This window comes from Megascapheus bottae, chromosome 5 (assembly GCF_031878675.1).
Source record: "Megascapheus bottae isolate mThoBot1 chromosome 5, mThoBot2.hap1, whole genome shotgun sequence".
NCBI classification, from domain to species: domain Eukaryota; kingdom Metazoa; phylum Chordata; class Mammalia; order Rodentia; family Geomyidae; genus Megascapheus; species Megascapheus bottae.
This window is the reverse complement of record NC_143513.1, coordinates 69,784,244-69,796,664: the sequence shown is the minus strand read 5'-3', so window position 1 is coordinate 69,796,664 and position 12,421 is coordinate 69,784,244. Positions and strand designations below refer to the sequence as shown.

General features: G+C 42.1%; 1 pseudogene; it reads left to right on the top strand.

Moving 5' to 3' along the window:
- Positions 1-10,189: 10,189 nt before the first annotated feature.
- On the top strand, positions 10,190-10,500 carry LOC150063588 (c-Myc-binding protein pseudogene; annotated as a pseudogene).
- Positions 10,501-12,421: the final 1,921 nt, after the last annotated feature.

The following is a 12,421-nucleotide window of genomic DNA, read 5'->3' as shown; positions in this document are numbered from 1 at the left end:
ATTCATCCTCATAGTCTCATATGATACTATCTTCTTCCATTTTAAACAGTGACTGATGCTTCGTATGCATTCATTCATTATTGGTATCTTCATATTTTTAAAGGCCATCAAGCTAACCTATAATAGAAAATAGCCCTATTGCAGGAGAAGAAGAAGAAGAAGAAGAAGAAGAAGAAGAAGAAGAAGAAGAAGAAGAAGAAGAAGAAGAGGAGGAGGAGGAGGAGGAGGAGGAGGAGGAGGAGGAGGAGGAGGAAGACAAAGCATCCCAAGCATAGGTCTTTCCATCACCATATAAAGTACTTTAAAATTTTATATATATAGATATATAGATATATATATGTTTCTAGGGCCTTCTGTGAAATGTCACATTTTTAGCTTGGGAGGAACAAGGCTGATGGCATAGGAAACATATACATTGCCCTAGTGACTGCACAATTAAGAAGTTGGGTCAGTTAGGATCTAATCATTGACCCTAGATTTATCACTTCACTTGCCGGATTACATTTCTCGCTAGATAAAATTGGAGACTAGGAGTCTCTTCCTCTTTCTTCCAGGGTACCCAAGATCTTAGGACTCTGCAAATGCTGATGGAAAGGCCAAGTAAGGAACACAACCCTTGTTTCTCAGCCCCCTGTCCTCTGCTTCCCACCATGCCCTCACCAGGATACAGACATCACATTTCTCTGAGCCCTAGCTGAGTGGTCAGGACTAGACAGGGACCCAAGGGAAAGGAGTTCTGCAGAGGCTTTAGCATAGTTTGGATATCTCACAAAGGTACACAGGTGTGCACCCTCCAACACCACTACCACTACTCCCCACAATAACCTGCATTTATGTGCCTGCTCACTTGGCCTCTTTCATGCTCAGTAGCAACATACACCACCTTTGAAGTAGATTACAAAGTGCCTTTGGAGAGAGGTTCATGGAAACTGGGGTATCAGGTCAGGGTGACTTCTAACAGGAGTTAACAGAAGCCTAGATGGTAAGATCCAGGAGGTCAAGAGACCTCTGCAAACCCATCCCAGGGGGGCCCCAGGCAGGGATGGTGTAGGAAGCCCCACTCTGTGGCAAGCATACCTTAGAAGCTACAACTTTTCCCATTTGAATCATGGCATCTGATGAAGGAGGCTAAACCCTCAAAACTGGCTTCTGGGCAGCTCTTCTTGCCTCCAGAGACCCTGAGGATGCAGAAGCCTGTGCTATATCATCAATGGCTAGTACGAACCACATCTTGCTGCCTGCCAAACTTCAGCAATGTCTGAGGCTGCTGTGCCATTGCGGACCACTTAATTTAAGGTGACCAGTTGTTCATGTCCATTCATCTATCAGATAAGGTTCTTCAAAAAGTCTGTATGACTGTCAGGCCCTTTTGCTAAGCTAAACAACATCAGGATCCCTCTGTCCTCCAGATGGAAGAAATGTATTTCCATGTCATTTCAGTGCCCTTCTCCCTCTTTCAGCCTCAGGTATAGGCCTGATTGCATGATTTTCTTTTGTTTTTTGAGAGCATGATTTTCTAAGAGAAAAGCAGGTTCTATACTTCAGAAAGAACATCAGTTCTATACCTTACCTGCATTAACATCAATGATGTGCCTAAAACAGTGTTTCTACACCAGGACACATTGTCTTCTATCACTCCTTTTTGTTTTTTTTTCAAGACACATTTATTATTCCTTTTGTCACAGAGTCATGCCTTTTCTTTTTGTGTGTTAACCACTTAATCCTCCCCATAGACTTAACATGAGTTCCTACATCAGTGGTGAGGATACAGTTCATGATTATTTACATTTTATATTTTCATAGTGTATTCTGAGAGTCAAGAAGCCTGTGAGAGCAGAAGCAACGGCCACACGAGCTATCAACTAAGTAGAATGGCTGGTCTATGGGAAGAGGAATGGATAGAAACTAGAGTTGAGCTTACCCCTGTGCCCCATGTGTACTATGGGCAGAACAGGCCCTGATCATCTTACCTACCCCAGTAGAGAAGAATGCAGTAGTTACAGACTCAGAGCCATGGATTTGGAGGGGAGGGCATGAGTGGACCTGGTGGTAGACTCATCTCAAAGCACCCCAGACTGATGGCTGACTATGTGTAGGGAGTCTGCTCCTAGCTCTGCATGTGACCCATGAAAACACTCTTCCTCCAGGGAATCTGAGAGCCAGGTCTGTTTCTTAGCTCCATCAAGCTAAGGTGTCTGCCTTCCCTCTGTGCACATCTGCATGTTCATGCCAACATCTTTGCTGCTGGCCTTTTTCAGAGTTGAGAACTGCTGGGTCAGCCCCAAATACCCTCACCAAAACTACAGAGGAGAGGTGTCATAGGCTAGGCAGTGGCTGCAAAGACAAAACAGGAAAGGAAAGTTGTGTTTCTAGCCTCAGGATCCCAGGGGGTGCTAAAGCAGATCCAAGTACCACATGACTAATTCAGCCCTGCTCCTACCACCCATGGATGCAGCACTGAGGTGTGGCTCCCCGGTGCAGCTGCACACACAGCAGTCTGAGGGCCTCAGCTGCCAATATTTGTGTTATTTGAAGAAGACAACATCAAAGGTCAACTGTCCAGGCCCTGACTGTCTGGAAAAAGGCTAGGTCTTGTACACATGGATCTCTTGGGATTACAGGTGGTTTAAACTAACTGCAAGACTGTAAAAACCCCTTTTATGGGATTTGTTTTACTGTTCCCTGCTCAGTCCAACCACAGAGTCTTGAATTGAGAAGGTTTGCAGCAGCACCTGCTCACACATCTAACATCCCAAGTGGTTCTATGGGACATAGCCCAGGGACCTTACTTTGAGAACTGGAGCCTGGCTGTAGGAGTAGAGTTCCTTGGCTCCTCAAAGTATGGTCCATGCATATACAATACCTGCATCTTTCAATTCCAAAGCTCAGGCCCTGAGCTCTACTAAATCTATACCCAGTTTTGCAGGCTCCCTAGATGATTCATGGGCACACTGTGGGCTGAGAAACACAGCTCTGGCGTAGAGAGAGGATTCTCAAGCCTCGAGGAGTCCACTGTTAGAATTTGGGGTTCAGAAGGTCTGAAGTGAGACAGGCCATTGGACCTTGCTAATGTGGTCCTGGGGGAAGCGGACACTGCTGTTCATGGACCTAATTTGAGAATGCTCAATTTTTCTCAGCCCTGCCCCACACTGTCTCCCATGACCCAAGTCATTCTGCCATATCCCACTTAGGGGCTTCTGTAATACAGTGAGCCAAGGAAGCAGAGGCCACTCCAAGGACACATCCATCTGAACCTCTTAGGTAAACTGATCTTGTAAGCCCCAGCTCTACCTGAGACTCAAGTTGGCTCATCATTATTGCTGACCACGGGCTCAGATAAAGTTCCATTTCCTGACAGATACAGATACAGATGGGATTTTGTAAAGGCTTCAGTACAAAGCTGCTCTGTGAAGCCCTCCAGGAAGGTGCAAATTGCTAATCTGATTTGAATATGTCACTGGTATGCTTTGGTATCATTAAAAGGTTTTGATACAGGTCAAGGAATAAAAAGTATAAGTTTCTGATATGAACTGTACTGATATTTGTGCTTGAAATAAAATTTTAGTGTCTCCTGTGGAAACCAGTTTCTATGCTGGCAAGAGAGACAAGGACAAGAGAGAAATGAACCACTAAAATCAAGAGCAGGGATTAATTAAGGTCCTGGAATATGCTACCAAATAGCAACAAAGGGAAATGATAATAGTTGGGTATGGTTTCGTGTGTGTGTGTGTGTGTGTGTGTGTGTGTGTGTGTGTGTGTGTGTTTCTGGAAAAATAATTTCATTTTGACACCATCTCCACAAATCAACTGAGCTTATCTTCTCCCATAAAGAGTGAAGATTGCCCTTTTTCTGGCCAGAGGGGAATCTCATTTCCCCTCTCCTTATCATTTATTAGAAATCAAAATATTGTTTCAAATTGGATGTGTTTAATATTTCAGACTACGTAATCTGTCCAGCACAAAAGGGTAGCAGGGTGGAACATGTCAGAAAATGAAGAAGGGAAGAAAAGAGAAATGATCCTTAAGTATATGACCAAAAATCACTACTGGTTCTATCTAATCATTTTCTTGTCCTCTGATACCTGGTTTGTTGGCCAGTTCTCCTCCCTGAACTTGCTCCACTCAGAAAATGGGGTAAATAAGATAGGAATATCCCCCCCACACACACTCTACAGTGTAAACATTCTAACACCAATTTCAAGATTAACTGTCTACAACAGATTCCCTTTTCCAAATAATCTTGGTCATCTGGAAGCTAAGTCGTGTGTACTGACAAAATAAGTGGATTCATTGGATCACGAAGATGTGGCACTTATACACAATGGAATTCTGTGCTGCCATCAGAAAGAATAACATCATCATATTTGTAAGAAAATGAAAAGAGGTGGAAAAAAATCCTATTAAGTGAAGTAAGCCAGACCCAAAGGAACATAGGCTCAATGGTTTCCCTCATTTGTAATAATTAGTACAAACCTAGGACTCTCCTAGCAGAGGATTACAATAGCTCAAAATCTAGATACATAAGGCCATATAGAATGAGGCTAAGTGAAAGGATCTCCAGGATATGGAAACAAGAGCTTTATATTATGTGATTGTTGTTCTTAATGTACTGTTATTTCTCTTCTCTTTTGTTGCCTTCTGGTTAATCTCATATTGTTACAGTATCTCTTTGTTTCCTGATATACGTTTATTTGTTTATTTGAAATAGGAAATGGAAGGGAGGAAAACAAGATGATTGGGAGGGGTTTGAGAGAGGGAAATGGGGACAAAAACATAAGAAGGGGTATCAATGTGTGAGAAGTAATGTACCCTCTATCTGGCAAATATAACTGTAACCCATCTATACATTACAATAAAAAATAAAAATTAAAATTAATGAATAATAAATTAAATAAGTGGAACATTCTGAAAGGAAATTTTGACCTTGAACTATGACATAGGTGGTATTTCTTTATAATGTGATCCAAATGGATGACTATTTGTGGGGAGGAAAGGTTCAATATTTCAGAGGTCCCCTTTTCCACTGGCTTCCCTCTTTTCTCATGCTTCCTGAACTGAGCTCCTTCCTTCTTTCTGGGTATTTATAATGTCCAACAGAGCCCCCTACCACACTGCATCCCACAAGTACCAATGGAAGTCCGGGGAACACTTGCTGCACCGCTCCCCAAACACCTCACCCTCCAGACTTTAAGACACTGGAGGAATTCCCCTATTGCATCAGTTTGGCAAGTTTGAAATTCACTGTGTCAAGTTTCCCCATAATGAGAGACACCTCTACTAACCCAGATGACAGGATCGGCATGAAGGGTAGTGACAATGCAGCTAACTCAATTACCAAGCATTTGGGACGTGCGCTACATGAATGCTAAGTAATAATGTTGTGGTTTTATCTGAAAGCTGTGCGGGTATCACCCGGGAGCATCAGTAAGTCAGTAATACCATTTGCACTAAGTCATCATTAATTAACACTAAATTACTAGGCCCTTCCCAGGGAAGCAGCATATTAAACTGACATCGGTATGTGAAGAGTTCATTATGGTTAATGCTAAGAGAACACAAACTGAAGGACTTAATGGTGGATTAGAAGGTGTTTATGTCCAAACATCTCAATGCCAGCTCCACAGCTTACACATGCCAGTGAAGACATTAGCGTGTTGCTAACGAGAATCACGGGAGACCTGGAAACTGAGGAGGAGGCTCTCCCAGCATGGATACACTGAGAGCATGAGACAGAGCATTCCTCGCCATTACCTTCCATCTTCCCTGCCTCACTCCTCAGCCTGGTGGAACAAGACAAAACAAGGACCAGAGAGATGTCAGCGTCCATGGTCACCTGGAGAATAAGACAGGAACGGGTATGGGATAGGACAATGGAACACCTCCTCAGAGAAGTCTCTTTTGTTGCCTAGGTTTTCCCTTCCCCACCCTGTTACATAGTGATCAGCCATATTTTGGTTTTGAGACTCCCAGGCAGTCTAGAGTGGCTTAGATCTATGTAGGTAGCCCAGGCTAGACTCAAGCTTGCCATTCTCTTGCCACTTCCTCCAAAGTGCTGAGGTTACAAGAGTGCATCATCATGGCTGGCCTGTGATTTCCCCTGTTAGCAGTTATTGCTTCAGATATAAATGTGAAATGAGTCTACTGTAAATTTATGAAGCCGCTGGGCATAAATCAGCCTTGGCATCACTGATATTATCACTAATCTGTTTATACATTATCATAAAAATAAAACGAAGGGTCACACTCGGTATCTGTTGGTTCGCCAGCACTTGCACTTCAGTGGTAACACTCCCAAGTGTGTCAAGAGTCCCTGAGCCATAGGCATCAGAACACAGCACACTGTGGCTGCAGCCAATGGCACCTCCTTTATTACCATCAAGTTGGTGCATGTGTGCATGTATATGAATGAATATGAGTGTGCGTATGTGCGTGCGTGTGTGTGTGTGTGTGTGTGTGTGTGTATTGGTATTGGAGCTTGAACTCAGGGGCACTTCTTTTGTGTCTAAGACTAGCATTCAAGCACTTGATCTACATCTCCACTTTCATGTTTTTGCTGGTAAATTGGAGATAAGAGTCTCACAGACATTTCTGCTCAGGCTGGCTTTGAACCACAATCCTGAGTAGTTAGGAATACAGATGTGAGCCACCACACCTAACTATTCCTCCAATTTCTGAAGATCTTTGGTAAGCATAATTTTCTTCTAAGCTTTTTTATTAGGTGGTAATATATTTATTGAAAAAGAAGAACATTCCTTCTGCTATTAACATAATATTAGCATGAAGACAAAAAAGTATGAAGTCTTTACATTCATTTACTCAACAAGCATTCACTGAGCATGCAAGCACTCAGGATACAAAAATTAGTAAGACAAAAAGGTTTTCTCACAAGGCATTCAAGGCCAAGGTAAAGAAAGAAGAAAAATGAACACATGGTTATAAAACAGTGGAGGAAAAAGATAAACAAACACTTTGGGTGATATGCAAATGTACTAACCAAAATATGGCAGATCAGGGAATAACCCAAGTGATATAATTCCTTAGAAATGTTAAGTCATGATCCAGCAAAATAAACCTCAGGCCATGCAGCCATGATTTATGCTTGTAATCAGGAGGTTGAGACCTGAGGATAGTGGTTCAAAGCAAGCCCAGGCAGGTAAGGCCATGAGACACTTATCACCAATAAAATACTAAAAAACTAGAAGTGGAGCTATGGCTCAAGTGGCAGAACACCTTAAGAGAAAATAAAAAAGCTCAAAGATAGCACCCTGACTGATTCAGGCCCTAGAACAAAATCAATCAATCAATCGATCAATGCAAGGAAAGAAGAGGTCAGATCAAGGGGAGGAGAATATATGAAAGAAGAGAGGAAAGGGGGAAATGTCATACAGTTCAATGCATCTCCTACAAAATTAAGAAAATTGAGGGAAAGAATGGGGAAGAATGAAGAAGGGGTGACAATGATCAAGATGTATTGTATTCATAAACTTCTTTGCTGAAGGGCAACTTCTTTGTACAACTACTTAGAAATAATATAAAAAAACACATTTTTAAAACAAATAGTGTAGGTATGGAGGAGGTCGTGGGTTTTGAAAAGCAGGTAGGAGTTGGGGCATACAAGAAAGGAAGAGACACCTCTCAGAGAAAGGCTTGGAATCATCCAGGAATCATGGCTAGAGCCATTCCACTCATCCTGCCAGCTCCAGCCTACAAAGAGTGGACCACAAGAATACCATGACAAAGCTGAGCCAATTCTTTTCCTCGCATTGGATGATTGGCTAAAAGAATCACCTGCCCCCAAACTGCAGACTCAGTGTCAAGCCTGCTACTTAGGGGCCATGCATCCAGAGAGGTCATCACAGAAAGTGGTCTAGGGGAAGGAGAAATAGAATGAAATAAACACCCAGAGACCAGACCACAGAAACTGTGATTCTGAAGAAGGAAGGAGGAAAGGATATAAAGAAGAAAGAAAGAGGGAATAGGTGGAGGAGAAATTTCCAAGGGATCCTTTCTAGATCTTCATGAGGCCTGGCTCTTCTTATGGGCCTTGATTTGTATCTAGTACATTCAATTCCTTTAAACAAAAATCCCCTTAACTTGAGACTCTGGCTGGGCACTCATAAACAAGAGGCACTGAAGGATCCTGGGTAGGAATGAGCTCCCAGGTACTCCAACATGGGGCACCCACATCACTGATGACCTCACACCTGTCATGTTAACCATCTTGAAAAGAAAGAAGTCAGAACTATAGGGAAACTGACTGGATTGGGGCAGATGGGGCTGAGTTCACCAGAAAGTCTTCCCAACCATTCGTCAATTTTTATATGGATAAAATCTCTGAAGCACTGCCGTTCTTCTGGAGAGCAACATGAGATAAATACAAGGCATTGTTAACAAAAGAGTCTTTCTTCTCTATTAGAAAGCTATCAAAGAGCGTTTGCTTTGCCAGGTAGTAAGGGAGCATGAATCTCCTCTCAACAGGTAACCTTGAAAGTCAGACACAATAGCTGTTCCTTTTCTTGATCCTCTTTTTTCCCCTACCCACCATGCCTCCAGAAGTGCACTTACCACACAGACATAACGTGTGTGTGTGTGTGTGTGTGCGCGTGTGTGTGTGTGTGTGTGTGTGTTGCGAGACCGAAACACCAGGCCCTCCTGCCCTGTCTTGTCCAGGCTTCCAGGCTAATGGTTCCATACAACAGCCTAAGGAATTCTGTTCTTGAAAGAACAAAGGAAAATTCTCTCCTGTGTTGCAGAATCTCCACACAATCCTTTTCTCTGAGAACAGGATGATAAAACTGCTATGTATTACCATTGGAATGTGTCCTGCAATCCTGAAGAGGTACACTGGTGAAGAACAGGAAGACATTTGGCTTGAGTAAGAGGGGGGCAAAAAACAGGAAGGTGTTAGATCCATTCGTTTGTAGAAATGGAGGGAAGCCACAGGCAAGAATAGATGCGTAAGCATCTTCTTGGTGATATTTACAAACATGTAGAGGAAAAGAACAAAATCTGTTTCAGGGACTCAAGTAGTGAGAAATTATTCTCTCTGAGCATATTCTCTGATAGTGGGATACTCCCCCAACAAAAAGAACCCCTGGATGCTTCTGTGGAAATCAGCTAGAAGATACAGGACTCTGAGAATCCCCAGCTCATAAGAAACTCTTGAGATGGAGTTTAGGGTGAGGCTAGACCACATGAGTACTCAAGTTGACAATAATGGAGATGCAATGATCTCACATGCCAAATCTCATCTCAAGGAGGATTCAGAAGAGTAAGGCTTCCTCTATGGTCCTTACTATGCCTGTGGAGTTGTTGCTAGCTTGAGGGTTTGGCACATATTCAATGTCATCTGGAGGATTCTTTGATCACTGAGTACAATCTTTTCCACATCTCAGCACACATGCTGCAGGGGGCTAACTACAATGCAAACATTCCTGTATATATTTCATATACCTATGTTGCCATCATTATAATCTACCCTTTCCTGTGTCTGGCCACACAAGAAACATGGTATGTTACTCTTGAACTTGCCTCCTCTGCTATAGGAAGCTGATTACATTTTCTCCAGAATAATTTTTTGGGTCACATTACCACTTACTATTTTTTTTATTTTGAGGTAAGCCTGGGTCCTAGCCTTCAATGACAGCATTATCCATATATAAACAAGGCACAGTGTTGATTATCAATAGATAAGCAAAAAGAATCCTATTGATAACAGACTAGTAAGCCAATAAATAATACATGTGTCTATTGGTTGTTTGTTATTAATTATTGTATAACAATTTATTCCATATCTTAGAGGAGTAATTAAAGCAACAAATATTTAGTATTTCATGGTCTCTGTGGGTCAGGGATCTTGGTGTGGCTTAGCTGGTCATTTCTGCCTCCATGTGTCTCACCAATTACAGCCACAGTGTCCCCAGGGTTCAAGTAAGGACTATCTGCTTCCCAGGTGGGGTCATGAGGACTTATCTTCTCTCAAATGCTGGACCAAGGCCTCTGGTCTTTGCTGTTTATGGACCATATGCCTCCCTCCAGTTCTTGTCACATGGGTCACTGACATCTCCATCGGGAAGCTCATGAAAGGGTGAGGTTTTGTTTTGTTTTTGTGAAATATCAGTGAGGGAGAGTAGCAAGTAGAAGCAATACTCTTAAGAAACCTAGCTCAGCCAGCAACGCCGCTGTCACTATGGCCCATTACAAAGCCACCGACTCGAAGCGTGAGCAGTTCAGGAGACACTTGGAGAAGTCGGGGTGCTGGACACCCTGACCAAAGTGTTGGTAGCCTCATATGAAGAACCAGTGAAACCCATTAGTGCTTTGGATTTTTTAAAGCATCACTTAGGAGCTGCCACCCCAAAAATGCAGAAATAGAGCTGCTTCCCCTAGAATTGGCAGAAATGGAAAAAAAAATATGAAGCTACTGTAGAAAAAAATAAAAAACTGAAAGCAAAGCTTGTTCAGTATGAACCACCTCAGGAGGGGAAGCATGCTAAATAAGATTCTTCTCAGTTGAAAAGACACTGAAAAATGGTTTTGTATGACTTGAATAGTTTGTATAGTGTATAATCTTTTCTGGACAGAGGCTATAAAACTCTTTTAATATGTTAAGTTCACTTATCACAATTTGTTGTTAACATACATATTTAGAATACCTAATAAAAATTCAATATTACATTGATTGAGTCTTAAAGCAGGAGAATCTAAAGGACATTCTGAAGGAAAACTGAACCGCCAACCAATTAATTATCTTAAAGGACATTTTCAGTCTGGTTGGAAATGATGATACTAGTTGTGATTTAACCAAGGCATTTTAGCATGGAGCTATATTTCTTGGTTGGGCTCAGGATATACACACAGGTACAATCATTCTTTACAATGGTGAGGACAGTGGTTATATTCCATTCAGAAGCTGGAGATATATATGATGTAGGATGTTTTTGTATGAGTTTCCAAGAGTCTTCTGCTATTTATATAAACGCAGAACAAATAACTCTGCTTTGCCACCATTTTGCCTTAGAGAACTGTGTGTCAGTGTGAATTCTAACACCACATTTCCCTTCTATGCAATCATGCCCTGTCATATATGATGCCTTTGCTGTGCTTTAATGAGTTTTAGCTGTATGCCAGCCTTGTTTTCATTTTGCTTAATAATGCAGTTACCACGATTGCAGTTTATATAACCTATCATGCTGATAGGCTGCCTTACCTAACTGCTATGTTGAACACAAAGCAAAGTTAATATAATTGTGGGTCCAGGCACAAGCTAGGATGGGAATGAGCCATATATCATGGAAAATTATAGTTTGTGAGTTAAAAAAAAAGAAACCTAGCTTGGGGATTCAGGATGTTCAATCTGTGTCTTTTATATTTACATGTCTCCATCTTGCAAACTGCCAAAGGCAAAAGCAACATAAATGCAGTCATCCTGACTAGATTTCTCTGTCCTTGCCACTGTCAGCTGTCCTCTCTGCCTCTGTACCAAGAGGTTGAGGCCTCATATATGACCTCTCCTCACATCCTCTCTGCTAGGAAATCTGACCAAAGCTGGGCCAGTCAAATGGAGTCCTACCAGTGTGCAAAGTTAAACTGAAGTAGATGTGGCGTTCACACAGCAAAGCCAGGCTCAAGCTGATGTTGCAAAACAGCCAAAATGAGGCATCATTTGACTGCGGAGAAGGCCTAAGAGAGACAGACACAACTGCCTCCAGTCCTGCATCCTCTCACCTGCCCTGCTCCTTCTGTCTTTGCAGGGTACCTTCACACTGCTGTGGAGGAAGTCTTCCTGGGTTTTCTTCACCATTAGTCCCTGACCTAGATAAGCCCTGCCCTCAGTTTGCTTCATTTTCTGGCAAATGCTTAACATGACTTGTTTTGCCCCTAGAAAGCAACTTTTGATGTGGGAAGTAGCGTACAAGTCCAAGCAAAACATATTTCTGTTCGAAGCATAGATGTCGTACAATTGCTTTCCATATCTCTAGACTGAGCTGGAGGGCCTTATTCTCTCCCATGGATCAGGAGGAAAATGTCATTAAAGCAATACAATTTTGACTTATCTGAAGTCAAACTGCCTAATGCTCCTTAAACTTAAAGTAACTAACAAGGTAAAAACTATACATTTTAGCTAGGCCATGGGTTATACCTGTAATCCTAGCTAGTCTACTCAAGAGGCCGCAACCAAGAGGATCATAGTTTGAGGCCAGACTGTACAATACGTTGTTAGATCTCATCTCAACCAGTACAAAGCTGGGCACAGTAATATGCACCTTGTCATGCCAGGTATAAATAGGAGGATCACAATCCAGGTCGGCCCAGACAAAAAATAAAAACCTATTCAGAAAATAATGAAGGCAAAAATGGCTGGAGGTATGGTTCAAGTAGTAGAACATCTATCTATTATATATACATATATACATATGCA